General features: G+C 32.9%; 1 long non-coding RNA gene across 3 annotated transcripts; it reads right to left on the bottom strand.

The window, feature by feature from the left end:
• Window positions 1–2,907: 2,907 nt before the first annotated feature.
• LOC139871769 (uncharacterized) lies at window positions 2,908–10,076 on the bottom strand. 3 transcript variants are annotated; one of them, XR_011766767.1, is made up of 6 exons: window positions 10,024–10,076; window positions 9,339–9,562; window positions 8,927–9,234; window positions 8,270–8,361; window positions 7,775–7,994; window positions 2,908–5,555 (listed from the first exon to the last, which is right to left on the bottom strand). It is a non-coding gene; the product is annotated as an uncharacterized lncRNA (long non-coding RNA). The 3 variants fall into 3 exon arrangements; XR_011766768.1 differs by having other exon boundaries at window positions 9,380–9,562; XR_011766769.1 differs by lacking the exon at window positions 9,339–9,562.
• Window positions 10,077–11,318: the final 1,242 nt, after the last annotated feature.

Raw genomic sequence — 11,318 nt, 5'->3', positions numbered from 1 at the left:
ATCATGCATATAAGTTATATATTAAATGGAACGAAATCTAATAATCATTTACTAATATACGAGTTAAAGTGAACGGGATTACCCAGAAATAATTGAGTATAACACAACAAAAATGATAGTTATAAATAAGGCAGATTCTTTATATTTATATCTAAAAATATTTATTTGATATGCATGTTGAGATAAAACACAACAAAAATCGACTCAAATCATAATAATTGTTCCACCACCACTGATCACGTAAAATATATATACTTCAAGCTTTATAACTTTGGTTAATTATACCGGTTAATAACTCAAATACGAGGCATACCCAGGACTGCAAATAACTACTAAATGTCGTTTCATGTGCAAAAACCATGCAACTTCTATTAAAAAAACTATAGAAAACCTTCCAGTTTAGTGGAGCATAAACGATGAGAAAATACTAAGTGATAACAATAATTGAAAAGTAGAAATAACCCAATGGTTAATGATATAAATTGTAAGATATTTTACATCACTCTTTTCAACACACTTTTAAATTCGTAGTGTCATTGTAAAAAGAATATAACTTACCACCACTTAGCTTTAAGTTTGATTGTACCGCCAAAACAGGAACTAAATTCTCACCCACAAAGTCACCAAATCCATAAATGATGTCTCTTGGTTGGGAAGAGGAGAACAACATTAGGTAACACAAGAAAACCGTAAAAGCCCCATAGAATATATTTTACATCATCACTGAAATTGACATGTTAATATAAATTTGGCGGGAAAATACACTTCGTGATGAACGTTAATATAAATCAGTTTTTTTCTTATAGCGTTTTCCTGCCAAAATAATAATATTCATCACAAAGTGTCTTTTTTAAATATTTATATTTTCGCATGCTCTTAATATTGGGAAGAAAAAAAAAATTCGAAAAAAACGAAAAAATAAAAAAATTAATTTTACTTCACCCTAAAAAAGTGCTTCCCTCTTGATTATGACGACCCATTTTATATATATGTATATATATATATATAGGTAGAGGATCCATGGAGAATTTAGGTAGAGAGAGAACATAGAGAACTCATGATAGAAACCAAAATAATAACAGCTGCAGTAGGTAATGAAACAGGAAATAGAAATAAAAAAAATAGAAATAACAATGATGAAGAACAAGTGTTAAATAATATTCAAAGGAAATCAAATACTTAAATTAATAATGGAAAAGATAACAATCAGAGAAGTAGCACTACTACTTCCTGCCCAAGCTGCTCACAACCGAATACCAAACAAACATACTCCTTTCTCTCCTTTTCCAACAATTGTATTACATATATATAGATCTAGGTACTACTAATAAACTATTATTAATTAACCACTAGTAATATAATATGATAATAGTAATCATGGGGCAAAACATGTAGACCATGATTACAACTAGGACAACAACCAATACCATTTCAAATGCGATTACAACTAGGACAACAAATCATACCATTTCACATGCACATGCTCATCATATTCTCTATAAATACCGCCTTGATAACAATAGGCTTGTCCTCAAGCCGAGAGATTTGGGCGTTGGGTAAGAGTGTCGGGAGGAACGGGTTCAATTGTGCCATTCACCATTAATGCCATGAAAGTCTGTATGTTCCATGAAGCGTATCTCTCCATCATCAGTTATTTCCACCCCATCAGCGAACAAAAGGACTCGCAATTGTCCCTCTGAACATCTGTGTTGTGGTGAGTAGGGTGAGCCACAACGGAAACACAATCATTTACGTCTTCTCTCCTCCCACTCGTGTTTTGATAAATATCTGGTATTGGATTTTGAAGAAGCGTACGGTTTAATTAGCGTAGTGGATTGTGTTTGGGAGTTATTTGGGCCTGTTTGCACTATGGGCTTAGTAGGGTACTGGACCAATGGAGAGATAAAAGGGCCTGACCTATTATAATTTGAAGTGGACTTAAGACCTGAATAAGAAGGATATCCGGTTGATGTTGTATGTTGTAAACCCTTCTGTTCGTCACCCCTAGTAGCGATGGCGACATGGCGTGCATAATCCATCGCCTGATCACAAGACCTTGGATTCAATGCTAGTACCCAATTTCTAACATCATTTTGTAATCCCCTTAAAAACATATCAATCGATTGTTCTTCCGATTGGTCAGGAATTAGGGCTGATAAAGCTTCAAATTCCTCGATATAGTGTTCCATATCGCCTTCTTCAAATAGAGAGCCCAGTGCTTCATGAGCATTAATGAATCGTGTACCACTGAATCTGGTCATTAGTTTCATCCTGAAATCAGCCCAGGTAGTGGTTGGATTTTTGATTAAAAGGTTAGTGAACCAATTGAGTGCTACACCATCCATACACATCTGAGTTAAAGTTAGTTTTTGATCCGGTGGTGTATGGTGTACTTGAAAATAGAGTTCAGCTTTAGTTATCCATCCCCTTGGATCGTTACCCTCAAAATATGGAAGTTTAACTTTGGGTAATGAAAACAGAGACTCTTCAAAGTGATTTTCATTAATGGGTGGTTCATACAGGGGTGTTTTCTGATTTCCAGATGATGATCCGAGAATAATTGTTGGGTGAGGAGTTGATTCTGGATCTGAGATTGGTGATTTTTGGTTTTGATTATTTGTATCAAGCAATTTCTCAAGTAATGCTTTAATCAATTGAACAGGGGAGGTGAGGTCATCCACCTTGGATGTTAACTGAGTGAGTTGCTCATCATGAGCATCAATTTTTGCTTGTAAGCAAGTGGTGATAGGTTGTTGATCTTGATTCACCATGAGGAAGATGAGTGGGTTAGGGCAATGGAACCAATTGATAGAAACCAAAATAATAATAACTGCAGTAGGTAATAGAAATAAATAAAAAATAGAAATAACAATGATGAAGAACAAGTTTTAAATAATATTCAAAGGAAATCAAATACTTAAATTAATAATGGAAAAGATAACAATCAGAGAAGTAGCACTACAACTTCCTGCCCAAGCTGCTCACAGCCGAATACCAAACAAACATACTCCTTTCTCTCCCTTTCCAACAATTGTATTACATATTTATAGATCCTACTAATAAACTATTATTAATTAACCACTAGTATAATCATGGGGCAAAACATGTAGACCATGATTACAACTAGGACAACCACCAATACCATTTCAAATGCGATTACAACTAGGACAACAAATCATACCATTTCACATGCACATGCTCATCATATTCTCTATCAACTCACATATTAATGCACATTTACTTACCATATGCACCTATTCTTTAGAGAGAAAAATGGGGAAAATTTTAAAGTTTTTATATTCCATGGTTCATCTTGTTTTTGCCATGTTTCATAATTCAGTGCTTAAGGGACAATATGGTTGTCTTAGAGCTTTCAGTTTTGACCTTAGAACTTACTGAAGCCAACAAAAGCAATCAACACAATAATACATAGATAATGGGTACCAATAATAGAAACGATCTTAGTGAAAATACTTATGCTAGTTAAAAAGTTAATCATACAACGCCTAACAAACATGTCGAGTCTAAAGATGCTATTGGGTCACACAATTTGTGACTACTAGAAGGGTGTTGTATAGAGTATGTTATTGGGACTCTATACATGGATGAAAGAATCCACTTAACTACTGTAGTTAGGATTAGATGCTCATCTATCTATATCTATAAATTAGTTTAAATCACAGGTCTTGGATTGTAATATATTTATAACCATGCTTACGAAACGGTCACTTAGATTTAGGTAAAGTAATCAATTCAACCTAATCAACATACTTTTTAATATAAGAGAACTTCATACAAACTCAAGGCACGAATTTAACTGCAAATGTAAGGGGATGGGGTGAACGTTAACATCGATGATTTACAAGTATCGATCTCCAAAACACTATGCATTATGTCTAAAAGTCCTGAGAAAAAGGCAGTCACTCACAAAAGTTGTGGTGCATGTCAGAAAATCTGTTTCATCCCTGTGATTTGTTGCTAGAAAGATTGAATCTTCCATATGTGCTTTCAGAGTTACGTTCAACAGAATGAGGATCATGTAGGCCAAATACAATTAAAAGAAATGGAGCAAATCGTGCATATTATGAGCTATATATTGATTGATGGAACAAAATCTAACATTACTTTAGTAATATGAGCTAAAAATACAAATTTGATGCTTACCCAAAACACCAAAGAACCAAACATATAGTCTTCTCGTTTAAGGGGAAAAAACCATCCAAATTCTGTTAGGAAATTAAAGAAGAACTTCCACTTTGTTGGCGCATAAACGATGAAAAAATACTCACAAATGTAAAGAATGATAAAGAAGCAGAAAGTAAGCTCCCTGTTATTAATTAAGAACGATTAATAATCATATTAATATAAATGCATGATATTTTATATTCGTAGTCTCTTTGTAAAATATCATGCATTTATATTAATATGATTATTAATTGTTCTTAATTAATAACAGAGAGCTTACTTTTTGTTTCTTATCATTCTTTACATTCGTGAGTATTTTCTCATCGTTTATGAGCCAACAAAGTGGAGGTTCTTCTTTAATTTCCTAACCGAACTTGGATAGTTTTTTCTCCTTAAACGAGAATACTATATGTTTGGTTCTTTGGTGTTATGGGTAAGCATCAAATTTGTATTTTTTAACTCATATATTACTAAAGTAATATTAGATTTTGTTCCATCAATCAATATATATCTCAAAAAATGAACGATTTTGCTCCAATTTTTTTAATTGTAGTTGGCCTACATGATCCTTATTCTGTTGAACGTAACTCTGAAAGCACATATGGAAGACTCGATCTTTCTAGCAACAAATCACAGGGATGAAACAGATTTTCTGAAACGCACCGCGAATTTTGTAAGTGACTGCCTTTTTCTCAGCGCTTTTAGACATAATGCCTAGTGTTTTGGAGATCGATACTTGCAAATCATCGATGTTAACGTTCACCCCATCCCCTTACATTTGCAGTTAAAACCGCGACTTGAGTTTGTATGAAGTTCTCTTATATTAAAAAAGTATGTTGATTATGTTGAATTGATTAATTTACCTAAATCTAAGTGGCCGTTTGGTAAGCATGGTTCTAAAGATATTACAATCCAAGAACTGTGATTTAACTAATTTATAGATACGGATAGATGAGTATCTAGTCCTAACTACAGTAGTTAAGTGGATTCTTTCATCCATGTTTCGAGTCCCAATATCATACTTCATACAACCCTTCTAGTAGTCACGAATTGTGTGACCCAACAGCATCTTTAGATTCGACATGGTTGTTAGGCGTTGTATGATTTCCTTTTCAGCTAGCACAAGTATTTTCACCATCGTTTCTATTATTGGTACCCATTGTCTATGTATTATTGTGTTGATTGCTTTTGTTGGCTTCAGTAAGTTCTAAGGTCAAAACTGAAAGCTCTAAGACAACCCTATTGTCCCCTGAGCACTGAGCACTGAATTATGAAACATGGCAAAACAAGATGAACCATGGAATATAAAAACTTTAAGTACCTGAGACAACATCAACATCCTTCGCTTGACATAGTGCCAGTACTTTGCCCTACAAACGTTAAACCAACGTAGAAGTTTTTATCACGCATTCGACCAAAAAATAAAACGATAATGAGAATTAAGATACGTTAACCATGTAGCACGAACCACATGAAATTAGAAAAAAACAATAATAATGAACCCTTCTGCGCCTCTCTCAAATGACTTCGGTGTTTTCTTAATCATAACATGTCACTAAATGTTGAAAAGTAGATGAATTTATGACTGAGCAATTAAGTGGAATGCCCAATAACATTGTACTTTCAATGTATTACATGTTTTTCCTATATTGTGTACATATAAATCTATAATGCCACAAAAAAGGCGAGACAGATGGACATTTTTTTGTATAATATTGCTTACTGTTGAAAAGATGTTGTGTTCTTTAACACATTTCTAGAAACCGATGAATATTTTATACCAAAATCAACCCAATCACCACTTGACCAAAAGTAGTACATAACTAAGAAGAATTGTACACAATGACAACCACAACTCAATAATACCACATTCATTCATGACCTTCTCATTATCTTGTATACACATTTATATACAAATTTACTAGTCCATAATAAAACCATTCAAATATATATTCTTACCTCTACCCACATATAAGCTGTCAATATTCTCATCAAGCACACACAAATAGCTAAATTAGCATCAAGTAGCCCCAAAGGCATGTACATAGCCCAACTGATAAACATTACCCAAACATGGCACATTTATATTCTATTCACAATTCATAGCCCAAAAGGCATAGTAAATTCAGCACCAAACTTCAAGCTAACAAATCATAAATATAAATTCAACAAATAATACAACTAATAGTACTCACTTTGAATTATCATGTTGTTAGTTAAGTTGCATATTCAAATTTGCTAAACAAGATTGAAGTACGACCCTTAAGTACAAAATAGCTCCAACTGACATTAATAACTCGAATAGAACACATAACAAATCTCATTGGCAATTAACAATATTATCAATAATTATTTATAAAATTTGGCATAACATATTAGTACGAGGATTTAGTACTCACCTTAAATGTCAAGCTTGCTAAATCACACTTGTCAAACACATTTAATGGGGTTCAACTTAAGAACCTAAAAATCAATACATTCACAATATCTATATATATCCACCACCAATCACCAATGTACCCACAACCCTCATAATAATCCATACCCAACATAATCAGTTATAGTTCATGTAGTTCATCTTTAATCTGGTGTTTGGCTAGTTAACATTCTTTTAATCCGATTTGTTACTAACATACAGATACCTATAGCCTTTTAGCTCATCAAAACATCATACACTTAAATTTATATCATTATACATAAACAGCCATCTTTTTCTCTTTCTTTTTCATTATAAAAAATGCCATGTAGCTCACATCTAGTTTAATCAATAGATTAAATGACTAGACAAACAACTAATTTTAGTAATCACCAATTAAGGTTAAAATGGTGGTATAAGTTTCATAACGTTATCATGTAAACATTATAACTACGCGGTAACACAATGATTAATAAAAATGACAGTTACCTTAAATTAGGGTTTATGAGTAAATCCTTAAATTTCTTCCAACTTTGCTCCACAATGAAGAATGAAATTAGTTTGGGGTTTGGTTGAAAGCCACAAATTAAAGGTTTGTTGTGTATAATTTTGTGAAATTATGGAGGTTTAACACGCTTTCAATGTTTCTGTTTTCACGCCACCAACCACACACACACACACAAAGTTTTCGTTATTTTGCCGGAAAAAAAAACACACACAAATTTGGAGTTCGAAAATAGATAATAAATAATGAAAATGGAAATATGGAATAGCAGAGAGTGTTCTAGAATGGTTTTTATAAAATTTGATTTCCATGAGTATTCTACAGTCACACTTTATATATATCTAACTTATCTCATGAATATAAGAATACTTATAACTAGTTGAAGTTCGGACCGCCCGTTGCGGCGATCGCTAATGGCTGTAAACTTCAATATGTGTTTGTATACACAAAATGGCTACGTTCTTCAACCAATGTAACCATTTACAACCAATCTTCCAATAGCTGTAAAATTGTAAATGACTACATTTGTATTCTTCAAGTAGAAAAAAATCATTTTTAGATTGTTCTGTACTAAGTGCTAACTACTTATTCCGTTTATAATCACAAATACAACCAAAAAGTATACTTAAAAAAAGATTATAACTTTTAATCAAAGAATGTAAACATACCAGGTAATTTTTAGGGTCTCACATGTAAGCATCAACTTCAAGGTTTAGAGATTGTCGGCATGTCTTCCTTGTCAGTTAATGAAGAACCAAATCTTCAAGAGACCCGTTGCCTATGGCTTATGAAGTTGATTCTCATCCAGTAATGTCTTGAGATCGAACACAATGAAGTGGACGAACAACACCTCCTTTCCTTTCATTAGCCCCCGCTTTTCTAAATCCACTTCAGGAACAAATTAGAAAAAAATAAATATTAGTATCCATAAAAATATTTCTAGTCTGCTTTATACCATGTCCATATCAATATCTAATTATTATTATTTTTGAATATGGCAAGATTTAAGAGATTTTAAATTCTAATTAACTTGGGTGAGTTGACAACGTTTTCGTTTAAGCTATTTTGTTTCATACGACCCATTCATCTTGTAAGAGATGAAACATGACTCAAATCGACCAAGTAAATATAATGACGTCAAACTTAAATATAATATGTTTCACCTTTCTCAGTAACCCTTGTGCATGCCTCTTTGATTAGGATTCGTTGTGTTCTTCAAAATGAAGCTACAGGCATCACGGGGACTTTTGGTGACCTGAATTGCAATCTCAGTCAAAACACTATACAATGTGGAATGTAACTTAAAATTAGAGAAGATTGCAATATAATTGTACTACTGAAATGCAATTTCAGATGATAACACGACATTAAATTTGGAAAACTCAGATGATTACATAATATTAAATTGCAATCTCAGATGCAACAGTCTGCAGGTAAACATATTGAGGTAAAAAAAAAATGTCAGGAGATTGTCACTTGTAACCAAAAAGGAATTACCAAAACTCAATATTAAATAACAAAATGCGATATTAAACCACAAAAGTCGATATTAAAAGACAAAAGTTGGGATTAAACAAATGAGTGGTGGTAGTTATTCTAACCAAGTACAGCAAAAAGAGTACTATTCTAACCAAAATCAAGAATTGAATTCAAGGACAAATTGACCATCATTACACAAAAAGACTAAACAATTAGCATCCAAAACATTTCAAGACGTGATCTACTCAAGTTAATGGTTGAGTTTTTGAAATAAGTATGCAATTTTCTTTACTTAAAAGTTACACCAAAACCAAACACGATGTTGACTAATGAAATTATACCTATAACGAATGTAGAAGAGGTCTAGATGGACAACGCGATACATGATGATGATGCCACGGCGTTGATCTTATAACTGGAAACAACCATTTCTAAAGAGTAAAGACCAAAGGTCAGACCTTTTTTTTGCCATAGCACAAACCCGGTCATTTCAACACCACTTTTTTATCACACTCTTGACATTCAACGGCTTACCGTCACCGCAAGCTCATGGCTATTTCATCTCCATCAGTGTTGTTAGTCGCCACCATCTTAACCTTGCCTCTGCTGCTATATATTTTTGCACGATGTATTTACCCATTGAAGATTCCTACATAAGTCGAATTCAAGTAATCCTTCGTTAACATCAAATTAAATACTCGATGGTAAGTACAAAGTAGTATTGTTTTGCTAGCATTATGTATAAATTTTTACATTCGTAATTAATGAAGTAAACATGGTTCCGCAAACAGTACTCAGTTCACATATCAGCATTCTGTTGGTGATTGGGATTCCTTCACAACCATGTCAACAGTTGATTCTTGGTATGCACTGGACCCTAGGCACTTATAAACAGGTTTTCATTCGGTTGCAATGATTGAAAGATTAGATAAGTTTGCACCAATATATGCAACTGACCTTTTTCCAAACATCTTTTTCTACAAAAAATATGTTTTATGATGTCAGGGCAGTAAGTATCATCCTTTATTATATAAACTACAATTCCACAAAAGCACATCGGTTTTATTATCCATTCCAATAAAGCATAGTTGAAACAATGAAGCAAAATTCACTAACTACAAATTTAATTCTTATCCATAAATTGAAACAATCACATCTCCCTAAACTAACCACATTAACCAAACCATTACAATACATTCATATCATTGATTTATTTAGCATTAGGATACATTAGTATATTAGCATACACATTATATTAGAGTCGAAATCAGAATAAAATGAAAGATAATTTTTCTACCTTACACAGTTACACCCCGAAAGGGAAGTTTCAATCGAAGACTGTAACTACTTTAGGAGAAAGGGGTTAAAAAACCAAATATAAACCTAAATCCTCCTTTTAATCTATTTATTTAGAAGACCAAATTATGAAGAGGAAAACCTTTAATTGTTGGTCAGCAACAGTTGGATGAAGCAATGAAGATGAAGATTGCTTTTTTTTTTTTCTTTTTGTGGTGATTAAAATCGGATTTGTTCGTCACGCACGATGCTCGGGATGATGTGATGGATGTTTAGGGTTTTGGTTTGGAGAAAAGAGGGAGGCACGGAGGAGAAGAAGGTAGGTGGAGGAACGGGTGGGTTTTTTATATATGGAAAAGATGTCGTTTTGGAGAAATTTAGGAATGGAACGACTAAATTTTGGGTGTGTATATATAACTAGTAAGAAAGGCTATGCGGCGGGGCATTTGGGTTTACATATCATATATAATGTAGTGTTAAATATTTACAGAGTTGAAAAAGCGTTGATGCGAGTGTGTTTGCATGCACGTGATTAGTACCTAATGTATTTAATGGCCTACGCGTTTTTAACGCCAGGAAAACCGCGTAAAATAGCTGAACGAAACCATCGACAGATGTAGTTAGTTTGGATTGTTTATTATATGTGTATATATGTATGAAAGATAACTCGAAAATGTTTAGCGTTTTTTAAAATGCGTCTGTTTCGCGTATAATTAGTTGCGTTGCGTTCGTAAAATTATTTCGAGTTGAACGGTGGTGTCGGAAAAATTTAACTCGTGACGAGCAGAAAGATAGAGTCCGTTAAAAATTTGGGTAGAGTTTCTTTAAAAATTTTTAATAAAATAATAATTTTATATGTTACACTCATGTAGAAGATGTAAATTGTATTATAGTTTAAGGGGTTGTTTTGTAACTTTTGGTTAATTGTGGTTTGATAAATTGAAATTGGAAAAAACGATGAAAATACTTGGCACATTTAGTACATAAGATAAATAAAAGATAAATAAATATAAATATATAAATAAATATATAAATAATAATAATAATAATATAGTAAAGTAATGACTTGTGAAGTTATGAGGTATTTTATATATAATATTGTTATTTTAAGAAGAAAAAAAAAACTGGTGTATTACGCACTCGGGTCAATCTACTACGCTAATAATGATCTTTTGAATTTAATATCCTACAAAAAAGGAAAGTGATTGGTCATTCAATCGAGTCCATCCCTTGAAGTCGTAGCGAAAATTTTATAAACAAAGACCCTTTCATCAAAAATGAAAGTCTGACCAAGGAAATATAAGAGATACCGACTAGGCTCGATGCAAAAGAAATCTTAACCAACTAAACAAACGCTAATTAACTAACGCTCGCCTTAAACAAAAACATAACAATACCAATTAGGAGCTCCAACAAGCGCACGCATCAACCAAAGCT

Source organism: Rutidosis leptorrhynchoides, chromosome 10 (genome assembly GCF_046630445.1).
Source record: "Rutidosis leptorrhynchoides isolate AG116_Rl617_1_P2 chromosome 10, CSIRO_AGI_Rlap_v1, whole genome shotgun sequence".
NCBI classification, from domain to species: domain Eukaryota; kingdom Viridiplantae; phylum Streptophyta; class Magnoliopsida; order Asterales; family Asteraceae; genus Rutidosis; species Rutidosis leptorrhynchoides.
Note: the sequence above shows the minus strand (reverse complement) of the source record. Positions and strands in the feature narration are given on the sequence as shown.